We start from the raw sequence: 22,716 nt of genomic DNA on the forward strand, positions 1-22,716 counted from the left end.
TCCAGTCCTTGGTCTTTCTCTGCTGCGGCTGCTGTCCCTGTGCGAGGGAGCCCCTGGCGGTTTGCCAGTCCTTGAAGCATGTGCAGGTCTCAGAGCCTTTTAAAAAGTGCCCTCATCCAACCAATGTGTCCTTGAGGCTGAAGAGCCCAGGCAGGGCTCAAGGGCTGCTCTGACACTTTGCAAAGGAAGGGGAGCTGGGCTCCCACACCCCTTTTGGGGTCTTCTGGTCACTGCTGGCCACCTGCAGGCCTGGAGGTGGACCAGAAAGGGCTCAGCTAAGAAAGGAAGGCATGGAGCCAGGAAAGAAGGAGGGAAGGAGGCTGGGGCTGCCCCAGAGAACCCCCAGACCTGCCACTTCAGTGATCAAACCAGCCAAGCCCTGAGCCCAGTTGAGGGAGGACAGCAAGGAGCGCTAGCTGGGAGCTTCCCCACACTGGATGGCTGACTCTGGCCGCTGGAAAGAGCCGAGGCTCTCACCGTTGCCCTGCAGCTTTCGATCCTGGGAGAGCAGGTTCCTGGTTCCTGCTTTCTTTTTTATCTCCAGGAGGCCAAGATATGGCATAGAGCAGGGGTCTCCAACCTTGGTCCCTTTAAGACTTGTGGACTTCAACTCCCAGAGTCCCTCAGCCAGTGAGGAACTCTGGGAGTTGAAGTCCACAAGTCTTAAAGGGACCAAGGTTGGAGACCCCTGGCATAGAGCTCTCTATCATCTATATATCTACATCTTCCTATCTCTATACATATGAGAAAGATGATAGAAAGATAGATGGAAGAGATAATATATCTATCTATCTCTATGAAAGAGAGAGAGAGAGGTGATAATGAGAGAGAGAAAGAGAGAGGGGGGGAGAGAGAAATAGAGATAGAAAGGGACAGGATGGATGGATGGATGGATGGATGGATGGATGGATGGATGGATAGGCAGGCAGGCAGGCAGGCAGGCTGGAAGAGAGACAGACAGACATAGATGTGAGAGAGAGAGAAGAGAGAGAGAGAGTGTGTGTGCCTGGTCCTCCTCCTGCCTCTCCTCCCTCTTCTTGGCTCAGGTCCTTCCAGGGGAGAAGCACTTTCTCCATCTGCTGCAGTGCTTGGGACCCTCCCCTTCTGGGCAGCCTCCTTGTCCTCCTCTCTAGCCTGACAGGGCAGCAGCCTGCGGAGCTGGCACCGGAGTCGGACAGCGATGAGGCTGAGGTGAGGCCAGGGCCATCGGGGAGTGAGGTGCAGACTCCAGAACCTCCAGAGACTGATAGGGCCTATGGTGGCTCAACAGGCTAATGCAGTCTGTTATTAACAGCAGCTGCTTGCAATTACTGCAAGTTCACGTCCCACCAGGCCCAAGGTTGACTCAGCCTTCCATCCTTTATAAAGTAGGTAAAATGAGGACCCAGATTGTTGGGGGCAATAAGTTGACTTTGTATATAATATACAAATGGATGAAGACTATTGCTAACATAGTGTAAGCCGTCCTGAGTCTTCGGAGAAGGGCGGGATATAAATGCAAATAAAATAAAATAAATATTTATTTATTTATTATTCGAATTTATATACCGCCATATCTCCCAAAGGACTCAGGGCGGTTTACAGGCATATAAAACATCAATATCAATATACAAATTAAAATAATCCTTAAAAAACTTATTCTAGCGCCCGAATTATTAAAAATATAAATATAAATATCAAATATAAATATTAAAATCAATTTAAAACCCCTCTAAATTTAAAAATCTAAGCCAGTCCTGCACAGATGAATAAATGTGTCTTGAGCTCGCGACGGAAGGTTCGAAGGTCAGGAAGTTGACGGAGTCCTGGGGGGAGTTCGTTCCAGAGGGTGGGAGCCCCCACAGAGAAGGCCCTTCCCCTGGGCGTCGCCAACCGACACTGCCTAGCTGACGGCACCCTGAGGAGTCCCTCTCTGTGAGAGCGCACGGGTCGGTGAGAGGTATCTGGTCGCAGTAGGCGGTCCCGTAGATAACCCGGCCCTATGCCATGGGGCGCTTTAAAGGTGGTCACCAAAACCTTGAAGCGCACCCGGAAGGCCACAGGTAGCCAGTGCAGCCTGCGCAGGATGGGTGTTATGCGGGAGCCACGAGGCGCTCCCTCTATCACCCGCGCAGCCGCATTCTGAACTAACTGCAGCCTCCGGATGCCCTTCAAGGGAAGCCCCATGTAGAGAGCGTTGCAGTAATCCAGGCGAGACGTCACAAGGCGTGAGTGACCGTGCAAAGGGCCTCCCGGTCCAGAAAGGCGCACCTGGCGCACCAGGCGAACCTGGTAGAACCCCCCCCTGGAGACGGCCGTCAAATGATCTTCTAGAGACAGCCGTTCATCCAGGAGGACGCCTAAGTTGCGCACCCCCTCCATCGGGGCCAATGACTCGCCACCGATGGTCAGCCGGATTTAGCTGACTGTACGGGATGCGGCATCCACAGCCACTCTGTCTTGGAGGATTGAGCTTGAGCCTGTTTCTCCCCATCCAGACCCGTGACGGCCTCCAGGCACCGGGACAGCACTTGATAACCGTTGGGGTGGTCCGGTGTGGAAAAGTACAGCTGGGTGTCATCCGCGTACAGCTGGTACCTCACACGAACCCACTGATGATCTCACCCAGCGGCTTCATGTAGATGTTGAACAGAAGGCGAGAGGATCGATCCTCGGCACCCCACAAGTGAGGGGCCTCGGGGCGACCTCTGCCCCCTGTCAACACGGACTGCGACCGGTCGGAGAGAAAGGAGGAGAACCACCGTAAACGGTGCCTCCCACTCCCAATCCTCCAACCGCGCAGCAGGATACCATGGTCGATGGTATCGAAAGCTGCTGAGAGGTCTAATAGGACCAGGGCAGAGGAACAACCCCTATCCCTGGCCCTCCAGAGATCATCCACCAACGCGACCAAAGCCGTCTCCGTGCTGTAACCGGGCCGGAAGCCGGACTGGAACGGGTCTAGATAGACAGTTTCATCCAGGTGTAAGGGAAACTGATATGCCACCATACTCTCAACAACCTTCGCCGCGAAGCGAAGGTTGGAGACCGGATGATAATTACCTAAAACAGCCGGGTCCAGGGAAGGCTTCTTGAGGAGGGGCCTCACCACCGCCTCTTTCAAGGCGGCCGGAAAGACACCCTCCACCAAAGAAGCGCTCGTAATCGCCTGGAGCCAGCCTCGGGTCACCTCCTGCGTGGCCAGCACCAACCAGGAGGGGCACGGGTCCAGTAAACATGTGGTGGCATTCAGCCTCCCCAACAACCTGTCCATGTCCTCGGGAGCAACAGGGTCAAACTCATCCCATAAAATAAATAAAATAAAATAGTAGTGAGGCAGAGGAACAGGAGGAGCCTGTTCCTAATGCATGCATGAGAAGAGCAGCTCAAGCAAGAAGGACAACTCGGGAGTAGGTCCAAGAGATAATTGGCCCCTCCCATAAGACTTAAAACAGACCAATAATGGCATTTGGGCTTTGCCAGAAAACAACGTTGTAGCTGCGTGTCTTCTGCTTCGTTTACGTCTTGCATTTATTTTTGTGACTTCTGAACGTTTGCCAAGAAAGGCCTTTGGTGGCAGTTTGCCTAATTGGACCAAGGTTGGCGACAGGACTGAGGAATTTGTGTTGGGAGGAATTTGTTTTAATTTGAGTTGAACGACGCTGGGAATGAAGTAATTCTCAGCTGTTCGAATAAAGTTTGTTTGTTTTTTTCCACGGACTGAGTTTCCTCCTACCTACTTGGGCCTGAGTCACAACAGGCAGGAGACCCCTGGCCAGGTCTTGGGAGAGGGGCTGCTACCAAGTCTCCCTCTCCACCACCCCCCTCCCTCAGAGCCCCAGCATCTCTGCCCCAATTCTCCTCCATCACTGAGTGGGGTGCAGTTCCGCAGGCACCCTGGGCATCTGGAACCCCAAGTCCATCTTGAAGGGACCTTCCCTCCTCCTTTTCAGCTCAAATGGCAGATTCCAGGAAGTGGCGACCATGCAGAATGAATCCTGCTGTCTTTCTTAACAGGGGTGTGGGGGCTTCCACAACTGCCCCTCATCCCACCCACCCTGTGCTTCCTTCCCCCATCAGTGTGTTGTGGGAGCCCAGAGCTTCCTCCATGCTCCATAAGAAGTTCAAAGTTTGCCATGCGGGGGGGGGGGGGGAAGGAGAAGAATTCTTTTCCTTTTATCCCTGAAATCACACAAGACACATCATGGGCACCAGCAATTTTTGCAACAGTTTCCTCCCTTCCCAGCCGCTGGCAGATTCGACCCAAAGAGGGACTCCTCTTGTACAAGTAATCCTGGACTTACAACAGTTCTTTTAGTGACTGTTCAAAATTACAACCTCACTAAAAAAGGAGACCAGGGGTGAAATCCAGCAGGTTCTGACAGGTTCTGGAGAACCAAGAGCAGAAATTTTGAGTAGGTCAGAGAACCGGCAAAAGCCACCTCTGGCTGGCCCCAGCGTGGGGTGGGAATGGAGATTTTGCAGTATCCTTCCCCTGCCACGCCCACCAAGCCACGCCCACAGAACCCGTAGTAAAAAAAAATTGAATTTCACCACTGCTTATGACCCTTTTCACACTTACAACCGTTGCAGCATCCCAGTGGCCGCTTGATCAAAATCCAGATGCTTAGCAACTCCTACTTATGACGGTCGCAGAGTCCCTTTTGAGACCTCCCGACAAGCAAAGTCAACGGGGAAGCCAGATTCACTTAAGAACCGTGTTACTAACTTAACAACTGCAATGGTTCACTTAACGACTGTGGCCAGAGAGGCCGTAAAATGGGGCGCATTTCAGTTAACATTTCCCTTGCTTAGCAACAGAAAATTTATACTCAGTTGTGGCCATAAGTCAGACTATCCGTAGTTGCTCTTCTATGAGTTAGGAAGGAATGAAGCCCCTCCCTCCATGATGTCGTTTCCTATACAAATTAATTAACTTAGAAGAATTCCTCCCCCTCCCTCCAATTTTTCAAGTGGGCACCCTGGAGTCTCACAGCAGCAGCAGCAGCTCCAGAGACAGTCAATTCATGTTGTTTCCTTTCCCTTTTTTTAATGCTTTCATTACTTTGCTACCCAACTGAAACAGGATCTTCTCTCTATGCGCCGAATGAAGCCACAATCCTGGCATCTGTATTGCAGGGAGAGTTGTAACACGGCCTGCAGGACACTTCCCATGTTCCTTGTGGCTCTCGTTCCTAGAAATAAATACGGATTTATACAGGTAGCCTTCAATGGACAATCATTCACTTAATGACTGTTTGAAGTTACAACAGTATTGAAAAAGTGACGTGGCCGTTTTTCACAATTATCAGCATGGCAACATCCCAGTGGTCACGTGTTCAAAATTCAGACATTTTTTTTTTTATTTGAATTTATATCCCACCCTTCTGCGAAGACTCATGGCGGCTTACATTGTGTTATTTATTTATTTATTTAATTAATTAAACTTTTATACCGCCCTTCTCCCGAAGGACTCAGGGCGGTGTACAGCCTACATTAAAACAATTAATATACACACTAAAATAACAGTTAAAAAATTTATTCAATAAAGGCCGAAATTAAAACCGTCCAATTGACCATATAAAATCCCAATAAAATTAAAATTACAAAAATTTAAAATTTAAAAGAATTTAAAAATCAGGCCAGTCCCGCTTGGATAAATAGATAAGTTTTCAGTTCCCGGCGAAAGGTCCGAAGGTCGGGCAATTGGCGTAAACCGGGGGGAAGTTCGTTCCAGAGAAACGAACGTGTTAAGCAATAGTCTTCATCCATTTGTATATTATATACAAAGTCAACTTATTGCCCCCAACAATCTGGATCCTCATTTTACCTACCTTATAAAGGATGGAAGGCTGAGTCAACCTTGGGCCTGGTGGGACGTGAACTTGCAGTAATTGCAAGCAGCTGTGTTAATAACAGACTGCATTAGTCTGTTGAGCCACCAGAGGCCCTTTGGCAACTGGCTCGGATTTATGACGGTTACAGTGTCCCAGGGTCATGTGATCCTCTTTTGCAAACTTTGGATAAACTTTTAGAAGATGAGGGGGGGAAATTAAACATACCTTTTACCTGACATAGACCTTACAGAGTGTGAAGGCACGGAAGACAACAAAATTGAAATTAGTGATGTGGGAATACAAGAGATAAATCAGGAAAAGAATCTGGACATAGAACAGCTACGATGAGAAATCCTGGCTAATGTCTTTCCGTGGGGTTTACAAAATAGCCTGGTGACAGTTTCGAAGACTCTTTTTGAATACCAGAGAACAGTGAAAGATCAAATCTTATAATGCCTTGATTTAAAGGTCAAGATTGCAGAGCAAAAAGAAGGAATATATAGTTGACCTATTTGACCAACGATAAAATATTTTTTATATATATATTTCTGGTAACTCCTAATATTAGTAACTCCTAATATTTTTTTTTTGCTGAACTGGGACTGAAACGAGATGATTCTGCATTGCACAGAAATAAAGATTAGACTATGGAAAAAAATCTTTTTTTTTTTACTTTGTAAACTTTGTAACTTTAAAAGAGGGTGAAAACTTATATTAGCTTGTGCTTGGTATGGTGAAGGCTGGAACCCATTTCTTTATTATGGTTTTTGTTGCCTTTTTATTTCTGTTTTCTACTTTTTTCCTGCATGTTTTGAAATTTAATTTAATTTAATTTTTCCCTTCTGGTTTAGTTTTTATCAGTTTATACTGTATTTATTAAAAACTTCAATGAGATTATTTAAAAAGAGAGAAGTTCAGATCTGAGATGGTGATGAAAAAGAAGTTGGAGATGCAGATGGTGATGTTGATGGAAATGATGATGGAGAATGAGATGGGAGGTGATGGTGATGGAGGTGATGGAGAAGGGGTGATGGAGAAGATGCTGATGGAAATGGCAATGGAGAAGGAGATGGAGGTGATGGAGATGGTGATGGAGGTGATGGAGAAGGAGATGGAGGTGATGGCAATGGTGATAGTGATGGAGGAGATGGTGATGGAGAAGGAGATGGAGGTGATGGAGATGATGATGGTGATAGAGGTGATGGAGATGGTGATGCAGAAGGAGATGTTGATGGAAATGGTGATGGAGAAGGAGGTGGGGATGGGGTGATGGAGATGGGGATGGAGAAGGAGATGGGGATGGGGATAGAGAGGGAGATGATGATGGAGAGGGAAGCTCTTTGTGGGGTTGGTTTTTTTTAGAAAGATATTGGTAATGACTAGCTAAAAAAACCCACACAAATATACAGATTCAATCTATTCTCTCCATCCTTTTTGTGCAGCTCAAACAGATGGGAACATTAGTAAAGGGAGCTTGCACATACCTCATGCTGTGCAAAACAGTAAGTGTGCAAGGAATGGCTTGATGTAGGTGACCCTTGAATGAGAGTCTTTCTTGTCTGGGGACCCAATCTGCTGCTCCCCAAATCTCCTGTCTTTGGGGCACAAAGCAAAGATGCCTTTTTCCATTTCAGACATCCACGGCAAAATCCTTGTGATGTTTACATTTCCCTTTGCTATGTATTGATCTCCTTTTAAGATCCGTGTTTTTATGAGCGAGTTGTTTTATTAGTTTGTTAGCCGCTCAATAAATGTTTATTCTGAAGGGGGGGGATGGCATTTAGTGCTTTTGAAATAAAACAGGTAAACAAGGGGTGCTACACAGCTTCCTCTGCCCTCCTGAGAGATCGTGGCTTGGGAAAGGAAAGAGTAGAGTAGAGTAGAGTAGAATATGAATTAGGAATGGAATGGAATGGAAGGGAGTAGAACAGGGGTCTCCAACCTTGGCAACTTTAAGGCTTGTGGACTTTGCTGGCTAAGGAATTCTGGGAGTTGAAGTCCACAAGTCTTAAAGTTGCCAAGGTTGGAGACCCCTGGAACAGAAAGAATATGAATTAGGAATAGAGTAGAGTAGAGTAGCTTAGTGTAGAATAGAATAGAATAGAATGGGAAATGGAATGGAAATTAGAACAGAACGGAACAGAAGAGAATAGAATAGTAATTTTGTTGTTACTTTGAAAGTAATTGGCAGACATTAAAATGAAATTTCGTCGCATGCAGCTCTCAAAGGGTCACCACCTCCAATACACACAACATAAACATGACAAAATAGATACCCACATATATTATACGGCACCGAGAAAGTGAGACATTTGGAGAGTTTCCCCCCCATTTTATGACTTTCCTTGCCACTGTTGTTAAGTGAGTCACTGCAGTTCTTGTTAGTATCATGGCTGTTATGCAAATTGGCTTCCCCATTGACTTGGCTTGTCAGAAGGTCACAAAAGGGGATCACGTGATCCCGAGACACTGCAACTGTCATAAGTACTAGTCAGTTGCCAAGCATCCGAATGCAAATCGTGTGATTGCAGGGATGTTGCAACACCCTTTCAAAGTGTGAAAAATGGTCATAAGTCGTTGTTGTTTTTTTCAGAGTAATTTTGAACAGTCAGTAAACTAGCTGTTGTAAAACTGAGGACTCCCTGCATTATGATGTCCGTTGGAGTTGCAAGTGAAAAGAGTTTGAAAGTCAGAAGCTAAGATAAAGGAAGTTCTCTTCTGTTTCCTTTTAAACTGCACCTCAAAGCCAAATTTCTTGGTGAAGTTGGCCGGTTATCCTTTTTTTGCAGTGTTATTTTCCCCTCGCCTCGTTTCTGATATATGCACGGATGCCTGCATCTGTTTCCTAGAGTCCCAACCTTAGAGCCTGGGCCCTTTCCAACCATCAGTATGTAACACAGAGCATAAAAATCCATAAAACCCACATAAACATTATAAAAATAAATCCAGGATCAATGCGACGTTAAACAATTAGCAGGCGCCGTATGGAGCTGCACCCTGTCCAGCCACCTGTTCGCCATAAAGCCATCGGAAAAGCTCCGTCTTTGGCTACTTCCAGAATGACGTCCAGCTGGGGCCATTGGAGTTGTGGGGGGGGTGCATATTTGATGGACGGGGACAACTACAGCGAAGGTCTGGTTCTAATTCCGGATTATTTCAGGAATAAGGAGGGCTGTGTCCACACGACACATATAAATCGGCTGCCTAAATTAATCCACTTTCTGGGTGTGCACGTCCAACGAAGTAAAAGAAAGCTGAGTTAGCATACTCTGCGAACTGCCAAGAGGAAAAATAAAATAGAAATCGAGGATTCAGTGAAATTCATATAGCTGTGGGGGTGTTAAATATATATATAAAACTCTGGACGGCAAAAATCCATAGGTAAAGGTAAAGGTTCCCCTCGCACATACGTGCTAGTCGTTGCCGACTCTAGGGGGCGCTGCTCATCTCTGTTTCAAAGCCGAAGAGCCGGCACTGTCCGAAGACGTCTCCGTAGTCATGTGGCCGGCATGACTCAACGCCAAAGGCGCACGGAATGCTGTTCCCTTCCCACCAAAGGTGGTCCCTATTTTTTCTACTTGCATTTTTACGTGCTTTCGAAACTGCTAGGTTGGCAGAAGCTGGGACAAGGAACGGGAGCTCACCCCGTTACACGGCAGCACTAGGGATTCGAACCGCTGAGCTGAGCTATCGACCTTTCGATTGACAAGCTCAACGTCCTAGCCCCTGAGCCACCGCGTCCCATAGGAAAACATTTTTTAAAAGTAACCATTTAAAATAGGTTTGGGATGTTGTGTGAAGATCCAAGCCAGGTCTGACCCAGGGTTGGGGGTTCAGGGGAATAACCTGAAGAGAATCTGCCCCCCCCTTCCCTGAAGAGACCCCAAGGAAGGCCTATTTTGGCTTCCTAGGCGGGCAACGGTGGTGCAAGACTTTTACACATTACAGATTAACAGAGTTGGAAGGGTCCTTGTAGGGCATCTAGTCCTACCCCCCCCTCCGTCCATATTTCTTCTTGGGCACAGCTGCTCTACTCCTGCCAGCTTCTGTTGCCCATGGGAGGGAGGGGGGATAAAGGAGGTGCATCAAGGAGCTCCCAAGGCATTTGGCACCCCTGCCCAGCGAAAGAGCAAGCTGTGAGCCCCCTCCCCTAAAGGCCTCCTTCCCAAGGATCTCTCTCCTCTCCTCGCGGCTCCCTCAGCAGGCCCCAGAATCCAGACGGATGCAGACACAGGGGACCCTTGGTTTAAAACCATTCATGGAGTGACGGCTTGAAATTACAACAACACTGAAAAAAAGTGACTTACAACCACTTTTCATACTTACGACCGTTGCAGCTTCCCCGTGGTTCATGTGATGAAAATTCAAACGCTTGGCAACTGGCATGAACTTATGACGGTCGCAGCATCCCAAGGTCACGTGGTCACCATTTGTAACCTTCCCCAGCCAATTTCCGACAAGCAAAGTTGATGAGGGAAGCCGGATTCTCTTAACGACCACTTGATTTGATTAACAACGGCAGTGACTCACTTAACAACTGTAGCAGAAACAGCTCGTAAAATGGAGCAAAGTTCGCTTTGCATTGATTTATTCATATTTCATACTTGTGAACTGCCCACCTACCTCTCACTTCCCAAATGCCTTGCTTAGAAGTGAAAATCTGGGGCTCCGTTTGTGGTTGTAAGTCGAGGACCACCTGTAAGCTTGCTCTCAACAACGCAAGAGGCACCCAGTTTTTAGTGCCAGCCTTCAGACGGGCACTTCCCCAGCCCCCTGGGCAAGAAGACGTCTGGGAATCCTGGCTTAAAAGGCAGGCGCCCGGAAACCCCTTTCTCCAACTCTGCTGACTACTCATTTCTTCCCCCCCCCCAAAACAAAAATCTGGCCTGCCTCCAAAAGCAGCATTAACCCCCCCCCCTCCTTTCCTCTATTGATTGGGCTTTGCTATTTGATCTTCCTTTTCTAATGCAAAGCTCTTAATTGGCCAGGGGAGGAAGGGGAGACAGGATGAGAGGAAGGATGGGCCCACTCAGAGAAACGCTGAGCTGGTCCCAATAAAGGAGAATATTTGTAGCTCAGGGTTGACCTGAGGGCTCCTTGGTGCTGTCTGAGCTGGCTTCTTTTCCTGCAGACGTTTTATTAGCCAAGCCAGGTAGCATCATCAGTGTTAGTAAGGAGTGGGGGTTTGCTGACCATTGATACTCTGGGGGCCTGCCTGTCTCTCTGTGCGGGTGGGGGCCGTCTTAGAAATCCTTTGGTTGCGGTGTTTCCTGATGCCTCTTTGGCAGTTCCTTGATTAGGGGATTAATTTTCTGCTGGGGGAGGTTCTTGGATTGGGGGACTAGGGTGGTGAAGGCTAACTTCAGCTGCCCACTCTTGGCTTGGGATGAGGTGGGTGGATGGAGGCACAGACAATGGAGATAGATGAGAGAGAGAGAGAGAGAGAGAGAGAGAGAGAGAGAGAGAGAGAGAGAGAGAGAGAGAGAGAGAGAGAAGATGACAGAGAGTGGATAGATAGATAGATAGATAGATAGATAGATAGATAGATAGATAGATAGATAGATAGATAGATAGATAGATAGATAGATAGATAGATAGATAGATCAAAAATTTAGATAGATAGATAGATAGATAGATAGATAGATAGATAGATAGATAGATAGATAGATAGATAGATAGATAGATAGATAGATGATAGATAGATAGATCAAAAATTTAGATAGATAGGCAGACAGACAGAGATAGATAGATAGATAGATAGATAGATAGATAGATAGATAGATAGATAGATAGATAGATAGATAGATAGATCAAAAATTTAGATAGATAGGCAGGCAGGCAGACAGAGATAGATAGATAGATAGATAGATAGATAGATAGATAGATAGATAGATAGATAGATAGATAGATAGATGGATGGATGGATGGATGGATGGGTGGGTGGGTGGGTGGGTGGGTGGGTGGATGGATGGATGGATGGATGGATGGATGGATGAGGAGAACTATAGGGTTGAACTTGGTGGTTTTCTTGCAGATTTTTCATGACCCAACTAGGTAACATCATCAGTCCTAGAAGGGAGGAGATCAGTGGGGTCCTTGGTGCTCTCTGAGCTTGGGGGTTTACTTCCAGACGTTTCATGATCCAGCCAGATAACACCATCAGCACCATAGCTGGTTGTGGCCGTGTTCCAAAGGAGGGCAGAAGAACTCCAGCCAGGTTCCTGCTGGCAAAGGATCCAGGGGAACAATCACCCTCCAGTCTGCAGAGACCCAGCCTGGCTGATCCTTGGTTGGATTCAGATTTGTTGGGAGGGGGCATGGAGCTCACATACCAGCTCCTGCCAACTCCCCCTCAAATCCAGAGGCACTTAGGCCTTGCATGAAAAATGGATTTTCTGGGAATTTACAAGGAAATCCATTCAATCTTTGGTGCTTTAAATTAATTAAAGGACCAGGAGTCTTTTTAAGGATTTGAACATGGGAAAACCTGCTCGGAGGCTTCTGTGGAACTTTCTGCCCAGCTGCCTCCCTGGGCTGCTGCTTTTTATTTTAACTTTATAGATATTATTAAAATCCTCATAATGTAAAGTATAGGTGAAAATTAAGATGGGAGGGAAATGGGGAAGGGGAGAAAGGAGAAGAGAGGATTGTGGTGTAAGGGAAAGAAAGAAAAAGCATTAACTTCCCACCTTTTTTCAGCACAATAGAAAATCAATAGTAAAGTTACAGCTTCAATTTTCCACTTTTACTTACTTAGTAAATACTAGCCATTTCTATAACAGCAAAGTAATCATCAAATCCCCAAGTCAAAATTTCATTTTTTCTGCATTTCCAGCGCAACGTCTTGAAGTCATTTCCAAGTAGGAAAAAAATCTGAATACAGTATATTCTTTTGCTTTGATTCAAACAGTTCATTTTAATTTTTCTTCTCAGAAAAGGTTGCTGGCTTTGCAAATGGAGCCTGTTCCTTATATGGTTCCTCTTGAAGGTAGCTGATGCGGGGAGGGCTTGCAAATACTCCCACAAAGAGTCTGGGGCTACCATCCTCAGTCCTTGTAGCCCCTGATGGAGTGAGGCTGTCATTGGCATTTTTATTATCTGAAAATTGGTGCTGTGATTTTAATCACTCTGCCAGTTGGCAGAATCTTTGAAAGTCAAGATAGTTTGATGACCTGAACACGGCTAATCAGTTTTAGGGCAGTCATACAGGAAAGAATAGAATAACAGAGTTGAAGAGACCGTGGAGGTCTTCTAGTCCAACCCCCTGCTTAGGCAGGAAATCCTATCCCATTTCAGACAAATGGTTATCCAATCACTTCTTTAAAATTTCCAGTGTTGGAGCATTTACTACTCTGGAGGCAAGCTGTTCCACTGATGAATTGTTCTGTGAGGAAATTTCTCCTTAGTTCTAAGTTGCTTCTCTCCTTGATCAGTTTCCACCCATTGCTTCTTGTTCTACCCTCAGGTGCTTTAGAGAATAGTTTGACTCCCTCTTCTTTGTGGCAGCCCCTGAGATATTGGAAGACTGCTATCATGTCTCCCCTAGTCCGTCTTTTCATCAAGCTAGACATACCCAGTTCCTGCAACCGTTCTTTATATGAGAGTTTTCCTTCCTTCCTTCTTTCTTTCTTTCTTTCTTTCTTTCTTTCTTTCTTTCTTTCTTTCTTTCTTCTTTCTTTCTCTCCACTAGATGTTTTTTAAAGGTTTCCCAGTTTTCCTTTCTTTCCACGGAGTATTTATTTAAATATCCTATCAGCCTAGAATCGCTTGGTGGTTTTCCATCCTAGCTATACACAGAGCTTTAGAAGCTCAGCCAAGCCCTGTCACTTTTTATCAGGTACCATCTGAGAAGTAGGGATGGGGGCATTCCTATCTGAAGCAATCAGAAGCTATTCCGAAGAAAGTTAGGAAACCCGAACAAAGAGAATTTCATCGGCTTTTGCCATTCAAAAAACGAGTCCCCTGGAGGCTCCAGTGACGTCACCCTCCTGCTGGGTGCTCAAACAGAGCACTCCGTGTTAGAAGATTGTAAAAGTCAGTGAAACAGAAAATAAATCACTGTTCACTGAGCTTAGCATAATCTCTGGGTGAAAGAGATTATCAGAATTGTGGAAGAGTGGCAGGTCTGACAGGGGGTTTGCTCTTAAGAGCGAATTTTCCTGGATTTATGACCCCACCGAATTCCACTCCTTCCAACTTCAGCACGCCCCTGTTTTTATCAGGGAAAAGGAGAGGAATGTTGCTTCTGCTCTAGAGAACTTATTAAATTGATTGATATTCCAAGCAGACGGGAATTTCACAAGCGTTCGAACTTTGATGTAGAATCAGCACGGCAAGTACCGACTCCCTTTTTGAAATTTGAAACCTTTCTTTGTCTTTGATTAATTGACTTTTAAAATGGCGTCTAAAAGTGAAAGTAAAATTTTTAGTACGATGAAGCAGCGTTACTTGTGGATTGTTACAAACGGAGTTTTTTATACTGAAAGGAGGGAAGGAGAGTTATTAAGTTTGAATTCCTGATTCTTTTGAAGACAGAATGGCAGCTAAACCTTTAAAGCCTTCTGGAAGAAGGGATCTGAACCAAGTCTTGAGGAAATATTGAAAGAACAATTAAAACTTTCTGAAGATAGGCAAAAGAGATGATGGAGAATTTTAATGCAAAAATAAGAGAAGATATTCTTATGGCAGTTCAAGGACTGAGTAAAAAATTGAAGGATTGGAAGTGGAAATGCAACAGATCTCTCAGTCAAATAAGTATTTAGAAGATGAAATGAAAGGTGTTCAGAAAAAAGTGGATCAAAATGAAGATCAGGTTGTGATATTACAATATAAACTTATGGAAGGAGCTCTTAGAATTCGTGGTATGCGAGAAGAGCGTGAGAAGACTTAAGAAAAATTATATCAGAAGCATTGGCTGAATTTATTGAAGTGGACCCCAAGAGGTAGCTTACCAAATTGATAAAATATATAGAGTTAATTCTTGGATTGCAAGACAGAGAAAGCTTCCTCGGGACATTGTGGTTTATTTTGTGAAAAGGACTATGAGAAATCAAATTCTGCAAGTTTCATATCAGACAACTTTAAAAATTGGAGAACAGGAGTTGAAGGTGTTGAAAGAGATTCCTTCAAAGATGTTAAGAGACAGGAAGAATTTGCTTTATTTACACAAGAACTTAAAAAACATCAGATTCAATTCAGATGGGAGGTGCCAGTTGGACTGACACTATTCTATCAAGGAAGGAGATATAGAATTGACACGGTTTTAAAGGCAAAGGATTTTCTTTCTACAGTTTTGAAAGTCGAAATAGAAGTGATAGAAAACTTCAAGAGACTCAAGAAGGCGTGGTGACCCAAGAGCCTTTATTGCTGCCAGTATTAGAGGAACCACAAGAGCAAAGGGTGACAAGAGGAGCCCTTAAGCGTAAAGAAGAGCAACAGTCTCAAAGTAAAAGTCAGGATCCCATTATGGAAGCTGTGGGAGGAGCTAGACGGAAGATACCGGAGGAGGAGCTTCCGTTGTCTGCTTCAAAGCTTCAGGAGGCCAGTAATGGCAAATAGAATCTTGTCATGGAATGTTAATGGCTTGAATTCAGCTCAGAAAAGAAGGAAAATATTTCACTACTTGAAACAATTAAAAATGATGTGATTTGTTTGCAAGAGACACATATAAAATTATCAGACCAAAAATATTTAATTAATTCAAAATTGGGTAACCATTTTGTTGCATCAGCTTTGGAAAAGAAGCATGGAATTGTTGTATATATCAGGAAGGATATACCAGCTAAGCTAATTGAGGCAGATATTCAAGGAAGATTTATTGCTATTGAACTGGTGATAGATGCAAAAAGACTTTGTTGATAGGTATTTATGCACCTAATCAGCAACAAGAAAAGTTTTACAAAATGTTACATGAGAGGTTGACCCTCTGGGATTATAGTTCGTTTATTTTATTAGGAGACTGGAATGGAGTAATTGATACAAGAAGGATAAGAGAACTTCCTCCAAGAAGATACCTATACATGCAAAATTACCAAAATCTTTTTGAAATGATGGAAGACTTTGAGTTTAGAGATATATGGAGGTTACGGAATCCAGATGAGAGAGATTTTACTTTTTTCTGATAGGCATCAATCTTTTCACGCATTGATTTATTTTAATTTCTAATGACTTGCTTTCTAGGGTGAAGAAAACGAAGATATTTTCGAGGTGTTTAACTGACCATAGCCCAGTATGGATGGAATTATTACAAGGGAAAAAAGGTGGTAGAACATGGAGGTTGAATGAAAATCTGTTTAGATATGAGGATAATGTAACTTATTGTAAGAAACAGTTAAAAGAATTTTTTGATTTTAATATGTACAAAGGGACACCTATAGGAACTGTGTGGGAAGCGAGCAAAGCGTTTATTAGAGGGATATTGATTTATTTGGACAACAGGCAAAGGAATAATAAACAAAAGCAGCGTAGATATTTGGAAGAAGAAATTCAAAGGAAGCAACAGTTATTAATTCAAAACCCACAAGATCATAAACTTAAAGAGGCTATAAAAATATTACAGAGTCAATTTAATATGTTAATGGCAGACCAGGTGGCAACGAATATACAATATGCTAAACATAATACTTTTTGTAATGCAAATAAACCTGGGAGATGGTTGGCATATAATTTAAGGAAGAAACAGAAAGCACGTGTCATACAAAAAATAGAATATAAAGGTAAAGAGACATATCAACAGGATAAAATTAAAAAGGCATTCTCAGAATTTTATACTGCACTATATGCAAAAGACAAAATATTGGATAGGGATATTTATGATTATTTGAAAGATTATAAGGTGAATATTCTAACATTAGAACAGAGGGAGGAGCTGAACCGGCCGATAGCTACTGGAGAAATAGTGGAGGCAATTAAACAATTAAAAATGGGGAAAACCCCTGGTACAGATGGTCTTACAGCAACTTATTATAAAAAAACACAGGATGAAATATTAGGCCCACTTAAAGAATTATTTAATCAGATACAATTAGAGTGGAATACCCCCGTCATGGAAAACATCTTTTATTTCACTGATACCGAAAGAGGAGCAAGACTGCTCTAAACCTGGTAACTATAGGCCGATTTCACTTTTAAATAATGATTATAAGATTTTTGTAAAAATAATAGCAAATAGATTAATGTTAGTTTTACAACAAAGAATTCATACTGATCAATCTGGTTTTATAAAAGGGAGGCAGATGAGGAATAATGTTAGACAGATTATTAATATATTGGAATATTTGGAAAAGAAGAATACTTCACTTATTTTTTTGGATGCAGAGAAAGCCTTTGATCGATTGCATTGGGATTTTTTATTTAAATTAATAGAGAAAATGCAATTTGGAGACTGTTTTATTAGAATAATTAAAGCGATTTATGGAGAGCAAACAGCACAGATTATAGTAAATGGTAGTTTGACAGAAGTTATTAAGATTGCGAAGGAACAAGACAGGGATGTCCCTTATCACCATTATTGTTTGTTTTGACTCTGGAACCATTATTAGATAAAATACGAGAATTAATGAAAATAGAGGAATTAAGATTAGACAATATGAGTACAAAGTTAGAGCTTTTGCAGATGATGTAGTGGTTACGTTAATGAATCCTATAAATTCAAGTAGATTTTGTTGGAAGTAATTGATAAATATGGAAAGCTATCAGCTATTAAAATAAATCAGAATAAAACAAAAGTGATAATTAAAAATATGTCTATACAACAGAAACAAAAACTAGAGGAAATGACAGGATTTGAGGTAGTAAAAAAGGTTAAATATTTAGGGGTCTATATTAGCTCATCGAACAAGAAACTTTATAAGAATAATTATGACTTGCTATGGCAAAAAGTTCAGAATGATATGAATGGCTGGAAGAAATTGCAGTTATTCCTATTGGGAAGGATTATGCTATTAAAATGAATGTGTTACCTAGATTTTGTTTCTGTTCCAGATGATACCTATAATTAAAAAGGATAAAAATTTGGAAGATTGGCAGAGTGGGATTAATAAATTTATATGGCAGGGTAAAAGGCGAGGTTAAAATGAAAATAATACAGGATTCACGGGAAAGAGGTGGTTTAAGAATGCCTAATTTTAAACTATATTATGAAGCAGTAACCCTCTCAGTAATAAGTGACTGGTTTAACTTAACAGAGGAAAGAATTTTGAATATAGAAGGTTATGACTTGTTATATGGATGGCATGCGTACTTATTTTATGGAAAAAGTGGATAGGGCTTTAAGAATCATGTGTTGAGAAGTGCTCTTTATGGTCTGGAATAAATATTCCTATAAATTAGATTATAAGATTCCTATATGGGCGAGCCCTAGACATGCAATAGAGAATATAAATATAGAACAGAAACAGGAAATGATTACATATAAAGAACTTTTGTATGCTGAAGGAGGTAGATTGCAATTAAAATCATTACAGGTATTAAATGAAGAAGGGAGGAATTATACTTGGTTTCAATATGGGCAAATAAGTGCTAGATGGAAAGAAGATCAAAAAATTGGTATAATGCAAAGGGAGGAAAATTTAATAAAGCAAATTAGAAATCAGACCCAGGAGCATATAAAGAGATTGTATAATGTGTTGCTTGAAATAGATTCGGAAAAGGATTTGGTAAAGGATTGTATGATAAAATGGGCACAGAATATTCAGGAACCAATAATGTTGGAAACATGGGAGAAAATTTGGGTTAGAAATGTTAAGTTTACACAAGCACAGAATTTAAGGAAAATTTTTATAAGATGTTTTATAGATGGCATTTAGATCCCAAAAAATTATCATGTATGTATCCTAATATCCAAGCGAAATGTTGGAGGTGTGATTGTGATGATGCTACATATTTTCATATTTGGTGGACTTGCAAGAAAATTAAGGTCTTTTGGATAAGAATTTGGTGGATTATTCAAAATGTACTGAAGAAGAAGATAAAGTTCCTGCCACAATTTTTCCTTTTGGGAATTATAATGGATTGTACAGGGATTGAGACTAAACTGATTTTGAACTTAATAACAGCAGCAAGACTGTTGATTGGACAATACTGGAAGAAAGAAGAGATACCTACAATAGAAGAATGGATATTGAAAGTTATTAACTTGGCTGAGATGGCTAAAATCTCAGCGTTTTTAAAAGACAATACGAGGAAAGATATTTAATTGAATGGAAAAATGGATTGATTATCTACAAAACAGATATCAGATTAAGAAATATCAGATTGCCTTTGAATAATTAGAAAGTTATTTTATGTAATGGGAGGGGTTGGGAGACTAAAAGCTTTGGATGTGGTTATTTGGATTGGACTTTACCTTGTGATTGACCCGGAAGCCGGGGTGGGGAGGAGGATGTTTTTGTTTTTTTTGGGAGGGAGGGGGAAAAAAGGGGGAAAATGTTTTTGTTTTTTTTAAAACTCTTTCAATAAAAAAAAAAAAAAAAAAAACGAGTCCCCTTGATAGAAGAAGCCTTTGACCTCATTGAGCCTTCTTTTTATTTCTCGTTCTCCGTTTTTCTCCCGTTTCCATCTGTTCTCGGATCTTGCATTACAAGAGCTGCTTTTTCCTTCCTTCTTGCAAACTGCCTGAAAATCTGCTCCTCTGCTTTTATTGTTTTATGGAATGTCACTTGCATTTTGTAGATTTTCAATTTCCAGCTCCTGCTATTTCTGGATGCTGCTATCCCTCCACTGCCTCTCTGCCTTAGTCATGCTTGGCAGCTACAAGAGATAGTCCCATACTGAAGCTTCTTACTTTAAATCAGTATTAATCTTGGCCGTTTTAAGATGGGTGACCTTCAACTCCCAGAATCCCCCAGCCAGCCAGCTATGCTTTACTGCTTTACAAGGCCACTTACGCTATAGCACCTTAAAAAGCCCTAGTAGGACCACAATATTGCATCCAGTTTTGGTCCACACAATTTAAAAAAGATGCTGAGACTCTGGAAAGGGTGCAGAGAAGAGCAACAAAGATGATTAGGGGACTGGAGGCTAAAACCTATGAAGAACGGTTGCAGGAACTGGGTATGTCTAGTTTAATAAAAAGAAGGACTAGAGGAGACATGATAGCTGTGTTCCAATATCTCAGGGGCTGCCACAAAGAAGAGGGAGTCGGGCTGTTCTCCAAAGCACCTGAGGGTAGAACAAGAAGCAACGGGTGGAAACTCATCAAGGAGAGAAGCAACTTAGAACTAAGGAGAAATTTCCTAAGGGTGAAAGCAATCAACCAGTGCAACAGCTTGCCACCAGAAGTTGTGGGTCCTCCAAATCTCCTCCCAGAGATTTTTAAGAAGAAATTGGACAGGCATTTATCTGAAATGGTAATGGGGTCTCCAGTTCAAGCCGGGGGTTGGACTAAAAGACCTCCAAGGTCCCTTCCAACTCTAATATTCTATGTTTTAAATATTGGCTTGACAAAGACACAATTTGCCAGATCAGAGATTGTGTCCGGTTTGAAGACTAGAGCGGAGCGACCTTTTTGCTCTTCTGTGCAAAGATTGGCCAACATCAGTTAGATAAACAGAAATGATGATTATCCCCCCCCTTAATATTAGTCTACTAATTGCATAGCTTGGACCGTAGAATTGACAGACGATAAATGGAATCGTTAATGGCTTGGAAATTGAACAAGCTTGCTTGCAGGGATTCCCATCTCCGTGACACGATGGATGGATAACCCAGAAAGGCAGCTAAAAATTAAAACACCGTTTGTTATTATCCACTTGGCCAAATGTCAGGGTTACATTCAGGGAGAGAGAGAGCCGTCTGCTGGCCCAGCGGCTTCTGTTTGCATAGAGCCGAATTTAATAGGAGGAGAAATTAAGGTACTTTGCAAGGTAGGGAAGAGGGGATAGAGATGATTTATAAATCTAATTTAAGGGGATTGCAAGGCTGACAGCGAATGATATTGGGCTTAGCTTTCGGTGCTTCCTGGCCAGACCATCACTGAACTGATACACATATAAAGCAAATAATTGCTCTGAATAGAAGGTAGAGATTTGGGAAAGATTAACGTTATTTGATAATAGAGTTGTCAGATGTAAAGAAGGCCAGCAACACAGCTCCATGTCTGGAAAGTAGCCCTTGACTTGGAGCTCTAGTGGACAACACTTAAACGTGAGCCAGCCGTGTGTGGCAGCAGCCAAAAAAAGCCAACACAGTCCTAGGCTGCCTCAATCAAGATCACGTGAATACCACACTTGGAATATTGCATCTAGTTCTGGTCCCCACAATGTAAAAAAGATGTTGAGATTCTGGAAAGGGTGCAGAGAAGAGCAACAGAAGATAATTAAGGGACTGGAGGCTAAAACATAGGAAGAACAGTTGCAGGAATTCAGTATACCTAGTTTAATGAAAAGAAGGACTAGAGGTGTCATGATAGCAGCCTTCCAATATCTCAGGGACTGCCCCAAAGAAGAGGAGGGTCAACCTATTCTGCAAAGCGCCAGAAGGCAGAACAAGAAGCAATGGGTGGAAACTAATCAAGGAGAGAAGCAACCTGGAACTAAGGAGAAATTTCCCGACAGTGGAAGAGAAGTTGCCTTTAGAAGTTGTGGGTGCTCCTTCACTGGGGGCTTTCAAAAAGAGACTGGACAATCATTTATCTGAAATGCTACAGGATCTCCTGCTCAAGCAGGGGGTTGGACTAGAAGACCTCCAAGGTCCCTTCCAACACCATTATTCTGTGTTCTATGACTTATAAGCTCAACTGAGCTTATAAGATCCCCCAACGCCTTAAGTTAGCCCCCAGAGAGCATCAAAGGCTGAGTGGTCCTTGCCGCTCTCTGAGCTTGGTTTGTTTTCTTGCAGATGTTACATTACCTGACTAGGCAACATCATCAGAGCTAAGATGACATAGTGTAAGCCGCCCTGAGTCTTCGGAGAAGGGCGGGATATAAATGCAAATTTTAAAAAAAATGGAGGGGAGTTTGCTCTCTATTTATTTGGCTTGCATTGTCAGCGTTGTTTTCTTCGTGGTAGTTCCTTGATTAAGCTATTTTTTATTTTTTTGATTCTCTGAGTTGGTAGTGGCTTGATTGAGTTATTGTTTTCTGCTTGATCGTTTGTCTGGTCTTAATCCCTGTTTATCTAGATGTTGGCTGCTAGACAGGATATATTCTGATCCTTTTGTTTGCTTCTTAGCTTTTTTTATTGTCTCTCTTGAATGGTCTACAGTCTCTATTTATTTCTCTGTGTCTGTTGATGGCTGATTTGCCTGGAAGCACCAGCCGTCCAGAAATCCCCTTCCATTTTGGATGTAGCTTGGTCTAGGATGCTCAAGAGTTTCCCAGCTGAAACGGTGGCTGGAGTCGGTCCATCGGCTGGCAACTAAGAAGTCTTTGGACTGCTAGTTGGTGTTCATGGATATCATGACGAACATACTTCCTGTGTTTCTATTATGATTTCATTGGGTGTATATTTGTATTTGATGATTTTAATGTTTTTTTATGCTGCAAGCCTCCCAGAGTCACTTAGAAACAACAGAACATAAATTTAATAATAAATAAAATAAATAAAAATGGATACACTTCAGCCTGTCTGTCCTACATGGCGGCTGTTACGCTGCAACCTGAGCTATTGGTCACACAAATACACACACACACACACACAATGTTGGTCAGTTATATTGCTTCTTGGAAGAAATTGAAAATATTCTCAGTTGCAGCCACCAGAGTGCAAATCTAATCTAAACTCATCTCTCTCATCTTCTCTCTCTCTCTTTCTCTTCTTCTTTCTCTCTGTCTTCCTCTCTCTCTTTCTCTCTCATTTTCTCTTTCTCTTCCTCTCTCTCTCTTTCTCTCTCTCTGTCTTCCTCTCTCTTTTCCTTTTTTCTCTCTTTCTCTCTCTTTCTCTCTCATTTTCTCTCTTTCTC

The 22,716-nt window shown here is 42.7% G+C and overlaps 1 protein-coding gene across 2 annotated transcripts in view; it reads left to right on the top strand.

Annotated features, from left to right (window-relative positions):
* Positions 1 to 22,716, top strand: part of CNTFR (ciliary neurotrophic factor receptor) — a 343,463-nt gene that overhangs the window by 276,531 nt on the left and 44,216 nt on the right. The window lies entirely within an intron of this gene.

This window comes from Ahaetulla prasina, chromosome 2 (assembly GCF_028640845.1).
Source record: "Ahaetulla prasina isolate Xishuangbanna chromosome 2, ASM2864084v1, whole genome shotgun sequence".
NCBI lineage: Eukaryota > Metazoa > Chordata > Lepidosauria > Squamata > Colubridae > Ahaetulla > Ahaetulla prasina.